Source organism: Macaca nemestrina, chromosome 10 (genome assembly GCF_043159975.1).
Source record: "Macaca nemestrina isolate mMacNem1 chromosome 10, mMacNem.hap1, whole genome shotgun sequence".
NCBI lineage: Eukaryota > Metazoa > Chordata > Mammalia > Primates > Cercopithecidae > Macaca > Macaca nemestrina.
Genome location: NC_092134.1, coordinates 142,344,723 through 142,357,622, shown reverse-complemented (window position 1 = coordinate 142,357,622; position 12,900 = coordinate 142,344,723). Strand labels below are relative to the sequence as shown.

Genomic DNA, 12,900 nt, shown 5'->3' with positions numbered 1-12,900 from the left:
AATCCTGCTTCTCACTCTCGCTCTGTCTTGTAGGTATCTCCAAATCTCGGTCTCCCTAAAGCAGTTCTGGGCTGACAGCCCCCCCTTCCTTCCTGCAGCACCCTCTACACCCATTCCACATTATGGTTTTCTTCATTTTATTTTGTCAGACCATACTTACTTTTCACATGTCGAATTGAAAAACAATTATCTTCCGATGCCCCCCTTCTCCTTTTCTATTTTGTATCATTTTTATTTATCATCATTTTATGGGGTCTCAGGAAGAAGAGGCAGTAAATACATGTGCTTGGGTAGCTAGCTTTAACAAAAAATCCTAAATGTAGGTTTTAAAAAAGATCTCTGGAGCAGGGTAGGAAAATAATATTTGTTGCCAGTGTGGTGGCAAAAAATAAAAAATAAAAATCTGAATCTGTGTTAGGACAGTATTTCTGTGTATAACATAGCGCTCAGCAACTTAACTCTCCAGATCCACGTATTTTAAGGACACGATGTATCTCAGACACCGACTTCAAACCTCACTTTACAGTTAAGTAAGACCACAAGTAGAATGATTTGCCTGAGGCCACACAAGTAGACAGTGGGAGAATGAGAACAGAAAGATCTATTGACTCTCAGTTCAATTTTCTCTTACCTTACCACACTGCTAGGGAGTAACAAGATGGGCAGATCACGAGTCAGATGAGAAAAGTCAAAGGATGACTTTTCCTGGGTAAATAGCCGGATGTCCAAGAAATGAAATGCTGGTCTGGCAGCACATCGTCTAACAGTTGGTAGTCGTATGTGGGAAGTACTGAATGGAGAGATGACAGCAGGCCCAGGAACTGCAATCATCCAAGTGCATGTCGATCCTGGGAGGGAACAATTAAGAGTCCGGGCAGGATGAAAAACAGTAGAAACGGGTGAGTGAATGCATGTGAACGCAGAGAAGCGACTGGAATTTGTTAGTGGGATTATGAGGCAGTGGTTAATTACGGTGGCGGAGGTGAGTAGGAGTAAAATGATGGCTTTTAACTCCTTTTAAGGACACCGATAATTATTTTAATAAACACTGGAAGGCTGGGAATATAATTCACACCATTCTTACTTTCTTGATTTAGAGATAAGCTTATCTACATCCTTAAATTAATGGCCGTAGCTACCCTCTGCATGGTTCCAAAAACAAAAAAAAAAACAAAAAAAAACCCAAACCGGCTGCGAGTCTGCACGAGAAAACCGGGTTGCTCCAGGCCCCAGCCGCCCGCCGCCTCGCCTAGCTGTCGGAGGCCAAATACACAGCTCCCGAAGCCGCGTCGGGCACCGCGCAGGGTCGGAACCGGGACACTAATTTCCGCCCACGCTCTCCGCGTCCGGGCCGGATCACCACAGAACACGACGTCCATTGCTGGGGTCCTCGGCTGCCCGTGTGCGCAGCCCCGCGAGTCTCAGGTCAGATGGCCGCTCATTTCGTGGCCACGTTCCGCCAAGCTAAGGGGCAAAAAACCAGCTTTGGTGGAACAAAGCGTGCCCCCAGCAGCCACGGTCGGTCCCCGCGCTGGTCCCGCGGCGCTGGGCGGCCCCGGGCGCGGGTAACGGGCCACGAGAAGAAGGGGGCGGGGCGCCACTTAGGTTCGGGAAGACGCGACGCGGCTCCTCGGGCTTCCAGCGTCCACTTCCTACGGCAAGCGGGAAGAGACAAGCGCCGCCCCGCGCTCGCGGAGCAGACCCCGGCTCTCCCCTCCCGGGCCGCAGGGGTCGTGTGTGTGAGTGGGTACGCGTGTGTGTACGCAGGGCCGCTCCGCGCCCCTCGCTCCGTGTCGGTGCTGATCGACCGCCGCGGCGCCGAATTTCCCCCGCTTCCCAGTTCCTCACCCGCGTGCCCCGGAAGGCGCCCGGAGGCCCCCCGGCCGCCGCGTCACGCTCCCGGGAGGCTGAGGGAAAGGGAGGCAGCCGGGCCGGGAGCCCAGGGAGGCGCGCTGCGCCCGCGGCGGGGCTGGGGGCGGGGCTAGGTGTCTCGCGCAGGGGGCGGGGCGCGGTGACGTCGCGGGCGCCCGGGCCGTGCTGTGGCGGCGGCGGCGGTAGTGGCGGTGGCGGCGGTAGTGGCGGCGGCGGCGCCCGGGCGGCAGCGGCGGCAGCAGCAGCAGCGGCAGCCCTGAGAAGGGTGAGACGGGCGCGACGGCGGCGGCAGCGCGGAAGTCGCGCGGGACCCAGAGCTTCCCCCGTGTCGCTAGCGCTGAGGCTTTTGCCTTTCCTGCCCAGCTTCTTGCTCACGGCCCGGGCTGGGCTGGGCGACGCGCCCCCGGGGAGGGGCGGAGCTGTAGGTGAGGCTTCGCGACCCCCTCCCCCTCCCGGCCAGCCCGGGGGTGGGGAGGGGCGGGCCCCACCCAGACCACGGCGCCCACCCGCGGGCTCCACCCAGCCGGGCTCCGGGATTGGGCGGGAGCCGAGGCGGTGGATGTGGGGATCCTGGGGCGGGAGGTCGGGGACTGGGGTCTGGGGCTCTGGGCACTTGGGGAGCGGAGGGGGGGAGGCTTAGGACTAGTGAAGCTGCGGACCAGGTAGTGGGCAGACGGAGAAATTGGGGAGCCATGAGGTTGGGGTGCGGTCAGGGTGGATCTTTGGGTTAGGTGAGTGATGTAAAATGCTGAAGATGATTCTTTTCTTTTTGATGAAATGGTGAGATAAAAGATGAAGTGTTGTATTTCAAAAGGACGATGAGCCGTGCATGTTACCTTTGAGGCAGTCGGAGAACCTATTTTATTGCACTGGATCTGTCACGTTTCTACTTTAGAGTTCGATTCTTTTCCTTCTAGCGGGGTGGATGGGGGCTCGGAGAGGGAAGGTGCTTTGGCTCAGGTAAACTGAGTGTGGATGGATCTGAAAGTTTTACACCCAAGAAGAGGGAGATCTTCGGTTTAGACAACTTCGTTCTGGCAGCCCCCATTTGGGTCGCATTACTCTTAGCTCCTTCAAGGTGGTGTCTTCCAGGTTTTTTATCCCCCTGTGCCTAAAAGATCTCTTTATACCACCCTTTTACAGGCTGTATCCTGGTCCCTTGAGAGAAGGCCCCAGATCAGGTGGTTGCTTTGGAAGGCACGTTTCTGAATAATAGTTGCAGGTGGTTGTGGTTGACTACTTTGGGTGGATCAAGTGAACAATTTGAACAGTTCTGTTGGAGCTAATTATATGAAAAAATGCTGAAATGTTTTAAAGTACAACCGTCTTTTACAGCGTGTTGCCCAGCAGACCTTGACTTTTAGACATTTTGTGTTCAGTGCTAAATTGTTGAAATTTTATTTCTCTGTTTGCAGTTATACTTCTTGCGGTCTTTATTAAAACACTTTAAAATGAAATGGAACTTTTTTTTTGGTAGGTCCCTGAATTTCAGAGAAATGTTCTTGGAGTCAAGTGCTTTAAAAACATTTTGGGGGCATGTGTCTCACTTTGTATGGAAATATTACTAAGAATAAGCAGTGTTCCATGTTCTTCACATCACTTTTTCACAACTTAGCACTGTAAATCAGAATCTTGTTTTCTGGATTCCTGCCCCCTGTTAGATTACAATATTCACTGGCTCTACTTATCAGTTAGTGTCATTTAAGCTATTTCTTGTTCAGAAAACAGGTCCCATGATAGACATGTATTATGTAATGGATGGAAGTAGACATGGCTCTCAATAATTCATTAATGGAGGAAGAGGAGCTGTCAGAAAGTGGGATTTAAGCAGTGACTTTCCCAAGGCTTACCCAGTTTATTTGGAAAAATAGCCAGAGAAGTGTTTTCCTTAACCCAAAAGAGAAATATACAGATACGAATTTCAGTAGTTGCAGATCAGTGCTTTTTCTAAGTGCCTACTTGATGAGCAGATTATTGTCTTCCAGCAAATACTTCTACTTTGTAGAGAGGTATGGGAAACAGGACAGAATAGGTATTAAGTGAGAAAGTGTGTGGTCCAATTTATAATTATAAATAAATAACTGTATTCAGTTAATTCATTTGATAAAGTGAATAGTTTTGACTTTGGATTAGTTAGAAGGAAAACTTAAAATTGACATATCTAGTTTTGGCTTTTAAATTATACATAAACTTAATTAACTGGGACAAATGTGAACTAAGATACTGGGTAAAACTTGTGTGTACTCCTAAAATGACATTTGCATGGCTGGTAGTAAGCTGTGATTCTTGTCCTTGTAGGAATGAAATCACATAATTTAGGGAAAGTCTAAGGTAAAAGTAAGCTATTTCTTTTTTTTTTTTTTTTTTTTTTTTTTTTGAGACGGAGTCTCGCTCTGTCGCCCAGGCTGGAGTGCAGTGGCCGGATCTCAGCTCACTGCAAGCTCCGCCTCCCGGGTTCCCGCCATTCTCCTGCCTCAGCCTCCCGAGTAGCTGGGACTACAGGCGCCGCCACCTCGCCCGGCTAGTTTTTTTGTATTTTTTAATAGAGACGGGGTTTCACCGTGTTAGCCAGGATGGTCTCGATCTCCTGACCTCGTGATCCGCCCGTCTCGGCCTCCCAAAGTGCTGGGATTACAGGCTTGAGCCACCGCGCCCGGCCAAGTAAGCTATTTCGTTTAGCATTTCTTGTGCCTACATTTTATTTTTCAAAAAATGTTGCTTGCTAGTCATTACTTGTGATATCCTTGTTGAGTCTACTGAGGCGTTCTTTTTTTTTTCCTTTATTACCTATGTCATAGATAAGTATGCCAGTCTGTTAATTCAGCATTAATACTGCAAACTTTAAAGTGAAGGTTCTCAACTGGGCTCTGTGGCTCACGCTTGTAATCCCAGCACTTTGGGAGGCCGAGGCAGGCGGATCACAAGGTCAGGAGTTCAAGACTAACCTGGCCAAGTGAAACCTCATCTCTACTAAACAAAAATTAGGCAGGCATGGTGGCGCACACCTGTAACCCCAGCTACTCGGGAGGCTGAGGCAGGAGAATCGCTTGAACCTTGGAGGTGGAGGTTGCAGTGATCCGAGATTGCGCCACTGCACTCCAGCCCGGCTCACAGAGCGAGACTCTGTCTCAAAAAAAAAAAAAAAAAAGTGAAGGTTCTCATAGCAACAGCTGCTCGGTTTTACACTATGTTTACTTTTAGAAGTATGAGAGTTGTTAAATGTGTATTTTACACATACTCCATCAGAAACACTAGTGGAGAAAGATCAAGGAATGAAGTATTTTGGTCAAGAATCATTACATTGATTATCAGTTTTCAGAGACATATAATAAAATAAACAGCATACAGATTATGTGGAATATAAGTGTTTTTCTTTTTCGTGTGTGTGTGGGGAATATAATTGAAATTTGTTGCTCACCAAGTGTTTCAGTGTATTAGAGTGTGGGTTCTGGGGTCAGGGTGCCTGAGTTCAAATCCTGGCTTTGCCATGGTATGATGTAGGGCAAACTGCTTAATGTTGTTTATATCCTAGCCTTAACCTGTGCCTTAATTTCTTCATCTGCAAAATAGAAATAATAACAGTAGTACCTAACCTCTTAAACTGGTTAAATGAATATGAATTAATTCATGTATTTAGAACACTTTGGGCACATAATTAGCTGGTTCACTAACATCATTTGAAGTTTTACTGTGAATACTATTTTTACTTAATAAGTATGTATTAAATACATATTATGTACCCCATATCCTAGATGCTGGTATCGTAGTAGTGAACAGGTCTCCCAGCACTTTGGGAGGCCGAGGTGGGAGGATGGCCAGGCACTGTAGCGACACCATGTCTCTACAAAAATAAAAAAATTAGGCCGGGCGCGGTGGCTCACGCCTGTAATCCTAGCACTTTGGGAGGCTGAGGCGGGTGGATCATGAGGTCAGGAGTTCGAGACCAGCCTAGTCAACATGGTGAAACCCCATTGCTACTAAAAATACAAAAAAATTAGCTGGGGGTGGTGGCACATGCCTATAATCCTGGCTACTCGCAAGGCTGAGGCAGGAAAATCTCTCGAACCCAGGAGGCGGAGGTTGCAGTGAGTGGAGATCGTACCATTGCACTCCAGCCTAGGCGACAAAGGAAGACTCTGTCTTAAAAAAAAAAAAAAAAAATTAGCATGGCAGTATGTGCCTACAGTCTCAGCTACTCAGGAGACTGAAGCAGGAGGATCACTTGAGTTTGAGGTTGCAGTGAGCTGTCATTCCGCCATTGCACTCCAGCCTGGGTGACAGAGGGAGGGAGGCTATCTCAAATAAATAATAAATAAATAAAAGTAAGGGCAGTAGTCAGGAGCTTATGTTGTACTGTTTCAGGTGAGAGTGTCTCTGACCAAGGTGAAATGCTGAGAAGGGGTTGGATTTTGGATATATTTTGAGGGTAGACCTATAGAATTTGTTGGTGATTGTTTGTGGGATGTGGGCCAGACAGAAGAATAAAGAGTAAGGTTGGCCTGAGTAACTAGAAGAATAAAGTTGCCGGTAACTTAAATGGAGATGGTAATTGGTGGAGCGTGTTTGTGGAGAAACCAGAAGTTCAGGGTGATGTCCAGGAAGAGTGAGAAATGTGACTGTTTGCAGCTTATTTGTAGTACTTACAATTGTGAGATAGGTGAGATCATCAGGGGAGTGAATTTTGGTAGAGAAGAGATCCAAGCATCTGAGCCTTGGGGGCTGATTCATTCCCTTATTCATTCAGAAGCTACTTAGTGAGTATGGTTCTTCTGTGTACCTTTTTAGGCATTGGGGATATAAACCTGACAAAAATCGTCATCTTCGTGAAACTTACCTTCTAGATACATGGGGGGAAATGAAGAGGAACCAGTAGAGTGATGAGAAATAATTGAGTTCGGAGGAAAACCAGGGGAGTATGATGTTGTAGAAGTGAAGGAAAGGAAGCTTTCAAGAAGGAGGGAACGATCAACTGTGTCATTGTTTAAAGTTGTGTCAGAATGTTGAGTAAGAGAATTCTGCTTAATTATAATGTCTAATAACAGAGAAATGACTAAATATGTTTTAGTGTGAGATAGATGAAACAAATGTAAGAGTCTTTTACTTTTAGTTTTTTACTTCTCTGGGTTTTTTTTTTTTTTTGAGAGGGAGTCTCGCTCTGTCGCCCAGGCTGGAGTGCAGTGGTGCAATCTCTGCTCACTGCAAGCCCCGCCTCCTGGGTTCACGCCATTCTCCTGCCTCAGCCTCCGGAGTAGCTGGAACTACAGGTGCCCGCCACCATGCTTGGCTATTTTTTTTTTTTTGGTTGTATTTTTAGTAGAGACAGGGTTTCACTGTGTTAGCCAGGATGCTCGATCTCCTGACCTCGTGATCCACCCGCCTCGGCCTCCCAAAATGCTGGGATTACAGGCATGAGCCACCGCGCCTGGCCTCATTCTCCGGGTTGACTTTTTTTTTTTAATACTTTATGTTCTAGGGTACCTGTGCACAAAGTGCAGGTTTATTACATATGTATCCATGTGCCATGTTGGTGTGCTGCACCCATTAACTTGTCATTTACATTAGGTATATCTCCTAATGCTATCCCTCCCCACTCCCCCCTTCCCGCTCCAGGTTGATTTTTAAGAAATATTTCAGCCAGGCACAGTGTCACATGCCTGTAGTCCCAGCTGCTCTGGAGGCTGAGGCAGGAGGATTGCTTGAGTCCAGGAGATCAAGGCTATAGTGTGCTGTGCTTACATATGTGTGTAGCCACTGCACTCCAGCCTGGGCAACATAGTGAGACCCCATCTCTAATTAAAAAAATATTCATTCTTTTCAGAACAAAATAGGCAACCTGGGAGTACTAAGGAAGGGTACATGACTTTTTATTGTTGTTAATTTTATGTACACTTATTTTAAGAAATAGGTAATATATGTGCTAAATTAGAAAGTGTAAGAGAATATACAGTTAAAAGTCTCTCCTATCCCATCTAGTTCTTTCTGTAGGCAATCACTGTTTGCAGTTTCTTGTTTTTTCTTTTTAACTAGTGAAATTTTGTGTAATATGACATTCCTTACCTAGTTTAAAATTGCATAAATATAAAAAATATTTTATCTTCCACTTTGATATTGAACACTGGCAATATTTTATACTTTTTGAGAAGGGTCTTTGTCTGTTATTCAGTCTGGAATGCAATGTTGTGGCTATAGCTTACTGCAACCTTGAATTCCTGGGCTCAAATGATCTTCCCACCTCAGCCTCCAGAGTAGCTGGGACTGTAGCCATGTGCCACCATGCCCGGCTAATTAAAAAAAAATTTGTAGAGAGACAAGGCGTCATTATGTTGCCCAGGCACTGTTTTAGAATAGATTATTTAAAAGATTTAGAAGCCTGTCAAGGGAAATAGTGACTGCTAGGATCAAACATGGATTCACTAAGTCACTTCAGACAGTAGTTGCCTAGAATTGACTTGGTTACTTGACTGATAAATAAAGGAAATGCAGTAGTTGGAATTTATCTAGACGTCAGCTAGGATTTTTCATGCCATCTTTGTGGAAAGTATGAACATATGTGTCCTAGATTTCTTGAGGTCAGGAACTATCTATTAGATACTTACTAAATACTTGGTGAATGAATGGATGCTAGCATAATAATGTGAATTCACAACCTGTTGAATGGCTATCCCCAGGAAATACAGAAGTGCTTATTGAGGATCATGGGTTTGAGGAACTTGGCGTTAGACAACTCATCCATACATTTATTGAAATGACACAGGATGGTAGCAAAACTGGTGGCATAGAGGATAATGGCAGCTGTGAACTAGTTGCCAGCATATCCTCACTGAGTATGGGGGATGTCCAGGTGGTCATTAGCTGGTAGTGAAGAGGTAGAGGTCAAAGACTGTGCTGCTGAATGGCATGGGAATTAGACTGAGCCTTTTACATAAGGATTCGGGAACAGTGGTCTGGAACTGGCACTGGCAGAAAGGAAGGTACCGTCCTCATTTCCCAGTATTAGGTGTGGCGTGTAAGAGACTGAGTAGCTTTCTTTTAAAAGGACTGTATGAGAAGAGGTGTCCTGATTGGAAAGCCAGGTTTCAGTTAAGGCAGAGAGGTAGCGAGAACATTTCCCAAGGAAGTTGAGGGTCGAGGACTTTTAGAGGAGTTTCTTTTTTTGAGACGGAGTTTGGCTCTTTTTGCCCAGGCTGGAGTGCAATGGCGTGATCTCGGCTCCCCGCACCTCCGCCACCTGAATTCAAGCGATTCTCCTGCCTCAGCCTCCCGAGTAACTGGGATTACAGGCATGCACCACCATGCCTGGCTAATTTTGTATTTTTAGTAGAGACGGGGTTTCTCCATGTTGGTTAGGCTGGTCTTGAACTCCCGACCTCAGGTGATCCACCCGCCTCGGCCTCCCAAAGTGCTGGGATTACAGGCGTGAGCCACCACGCCTGGCCAGAGTTTCTTGATTAAAGAATGAAGTTCCATGAGAGTGTATTTTTCCACCCTATTGGCTTCATGTTATCATCATTTAAACTTTAAAATGTCTCTTCATCTTGATAAAAGACTCCAGATTCATACTTTATTGCTTCAAGTTGCTCTCTGCTTTACAAACTGTTTGAGTTGTCTGCATTTGCTATATATCTCTGTTTCTTCACCTGTGACTTCCTTCTCAACCTATTTCTGTCTTGTTTCTGTCTTGCCACCATTTCAGTGAAACTGAAAATAGCTAGTGAAAATACGTATGACAATAGCCAATGTCTATTTTATTGTTTATCCTGTTTTTGTTTAACCTCTTAGCAGCTGTAGTAGTTGTCTATCGGCTAGGTAACAAATTACCCCCTAACTTAAGAAACGTTTATTGTTTCCCAGTTTTTGTAGGTCAGGAATGTGGGTGTGGTTGGTACCTATGATGCAGGATCTCTTACAAGGCTGCAGTCATCTCAAAGCTCTACTTGGGGAGGCTGTTTCCAAGCTCACTCGCGAGGCAGTTGGCCTCAGGTCCTTGTTGGCTGCTTGCTGGAGAGATCAGTCCCTTGCCATTTGGGTTTCTGCATACGATTACTTAAAATATGATTACTTAAAATATGATATCTCGCTACTTCTGTATCAAAAGCTCTGTCAGGGAAGAGGACAGATATTAGCCAGAATCTTTTTGTAACCTTATCTTGGAAGTGATGTGCTATCACTTGATGTATTCTGTTATCAGCCAGTCACTAGGTCCGGCACACTCAAGGCGGGATTTCACAATGGTGTGAATACTGGGAGGCAAATCATTCGTAGCCATTTCAGGACTGCCTACCACAGCAACATATGACAGAGGGGACACCTCTCCTTCCTTTGTAAAGCTCCCTCTTCTCTTGAGGTCTTCAGAGCCCTTTTCTGTTTTTCTTGCTGGTTCTCTGGGCTCTTTCTCTGTCACCTTTTTTTTTTTTTTTAGGCAGAGTCTTGCTCTGTCACCCAGACTGGGGTGCAGTGGCACAATCTTGGCTCACTGCAACCTCCGCCCCCTGGTTTCAAGTGATTCTCTTGCCTTAGCCTCTCGAATAGCTGGGATTACAGGCGTGCATCACCACGCCCAGCTAATTTTTGTATTTTTAGTGTAGATGGGGTTTCACCGTGTTGGCCAGGCTCGTCTGGAACTCCTGGCTTCAGGCGATCTGTCCGCCTCGGCCTCCCAAAGTGTTGGGATTACAGGCGTGAGCCACTGTGCCTGGCCTCTCAGTCACCTTTTGAGTCATTCTATGCTCATTTATTAAATGTTTGAATTTCTTTGGGGTTTCTCATCACTTTCTGTTTTGTTTTTCACCTATATGCTGAGTATTCATTTTTATGTCTTCAGTTTTTACCTCTCTCCTGAGTCTGAGGACCACTGTATCTAATTGCCACTGAATGTTTCCATTTGGATGCCGCTCAAACTGAGCACATCCAGAACAGAATGTATGATTCCTGCACTTCCTCTCGGGTTTCTTAATTTGTTAAAGGACACTACTGGGTGCTTAAGTGGAAATGTATGTGGGGTTCTTGATTTCTCCCTCTCTTCCACCTTCCATTTTACTATTCCTTTTTATTTTTTTAAAGCCATGGCTGTTCAGTGATGGTGTGAATGTTTTTATGAGGTAGTGCGTCCTCTTCTAGGTTGCAGGCATTGAACCTGGTGCTAGGTGATTTTTTTTTTTTTTTTTTGAGATGGAGTTTCGGTCTTGTTGCCCAGGCTGGAGTACAGTGGTGTGATCTCGGCTCACCGCAACCTCCGCCTCCCGGGTTCAAGCGATTCTCCTGCCTCAGCCTCCCGAGTAGATGGGATTATAGGCATGCGCTACCATGTCCAGCTAATTTTGTATTTTTAGTAGAGATGGGATTTCTCCATGTTGGTCAGGCTGGTCTTGAACTCCCGACCTCAGGTGATCGGCCTGTCTTGGCCTCCCAGAGTGAGTGCTAGGATTCCAGGTGTGAGCCACCGTGCCCGGTCCACTAGGTGATTTTTAAGGTTCCTTCCAGTCTTGAGATACTGCGTGTGTAGCTATTAAAGATTTTTGAGTAGGAGATGCATGATCAGGGCTGTGCTTCAGAAAGGTGGCAACTCTTGAACAGTCATTTTTAGTTGTTCACCAAAGAATGAACCTAAACACCTGTATTCCTTTTAACTTTCTTTATTATGGTGTGCTAAGTGATGAATAGATAATTTTTATGTGACAGCCTTTTTGTATATATTATTTTTATTTTTTTCTCATTGTTATGCATTTATGTTTGGAAGCCCTTTTGCATGGAAGTAAGGTAATCAGGCCAGGCGCAGTGGCTCACGCCTGTAATCCCAGCACTTTGGCAGACTGAGGTGGGTGGATCACTTGAGGCCAGGAGTTCAAGACCAGCCTGACCAACCTGGCGAAAACCCATCTCTACTAAAAAATAAGAAAAACTACCTGGGTGTGGTGGTGCATGCCTGTAATCCCAGGTACTCTGGAGGCTGAGGCACAAGAATTGCTTGAACCCTGGAGGCGGAGGCTGCGGTGAACCGGAATTGTACCACTGCACTCCAGCCTGGGTGACAGAGAGACCCCGTCTCAAAAAAAAAAAAAACCCAATGGGACGAAAATTTGTGACCTTAAATTAAGTGTCTGCCATCCTGGCCAACATGGTGAAACCCTGTCTCTACTAAAAATACAAAAATGAGCTGGGCGTGGTGGTGCACGCCTGTAGTCCCAGCTATTTGGGAGGCTGAGGCAGGAGAATCGCTTGAACCTGGGACGCGGAGGTTACAGTGAGCCGAGATCACGCCGTTGCACTCAGCCTGGTGACAGAGCGAGATGCCATCTCAAAAAAAAAAAAAAATTAAGTATCTCTGAAATTGTAAAAATTTCTCAAGAAATAAAAGTCAGACCTTAAACATAATTTTACTGTAGGAATATAATTTATCTTTTGAAGGAATTCTTTCTTGAAGCCATTAGTTATGTATTTATTTTTAATTAATTAACTTTTTTTTTTTTTTTTTTGAGATGGAGTTTTGCCCAGACTGGAGTGCAGTGGCATGATCTCGTCTCATGGCAACCTTCGCCTCCCAGGTTCAAGCGATTCTCCTGCCTCAGCCTCCCAAGTAACTGGGATTACAGTCATAGGCAACCACACCTGACTAATTTTTGTTTTTAGTAGAGATGGAGTTTCACCATGTTGGCTAGGCTCGTCTCAAACTCCTGACCTCAGGTGATCTGCTCGCCTCAGCCTTGCAAAGTGCTGGGATTACAGGCGTGAGCCACCGTGCCCAGCCTATTTTTAATTTGTTTTTTAGAGAGAGGGTCTCACTCTGTTGCCCAGGCTGGATGCAGTGGTGAGATCAAAGCTCACTGCATCCTCAAACTCTTGGGCTCAAGTGATCCTCCTGCCTCAGCCTCCTCAGTAGCTGGGACGACTGGTGCTTGCCACCTTGCCTGGATAATTTTAAAAATTGTTTTTTGTGGAGATTGGGTTTTGTTTTTTTGCCCAGGCTGGTATCGAATTCATAGCTTCAAATGATCCTCCTGTCTTGGCCTCCCAAAATGCTGGGATTACAGG

General features: G+C 45.9%; 1 protein-coding gene across 6 annotated transcripts in view; it reads left to right on the top strand.

Moving 5' to 3' along the window:
• Window positions 1-1,249: 1,249 nt before the first annotated feature.
• LOC105484242 (ELKS/RAB6-interacting/CAST family member 1) overlaps window positions 1,250-12,900 on the top strand; it is a 541,895-nt gene continuing 530,244 nt past the window's right edge. For 5 of the 6 annotated variants that reach the window (XM_071070651.1, XM_071070652.1, XM_071070648.1 and 2 more), the window contains exon 1: window positions 2,154-2,297. The gene's annotated coding sequence lies outside the window, so the exon portion shown is untranslated. Of the gene's footprint in view, window positions 1,426-2,153; window positions 2,298-12,900 lie in introns of those variants that run through there. The other variant, XM_071070649.1, reaches the window with a different exon arrangement.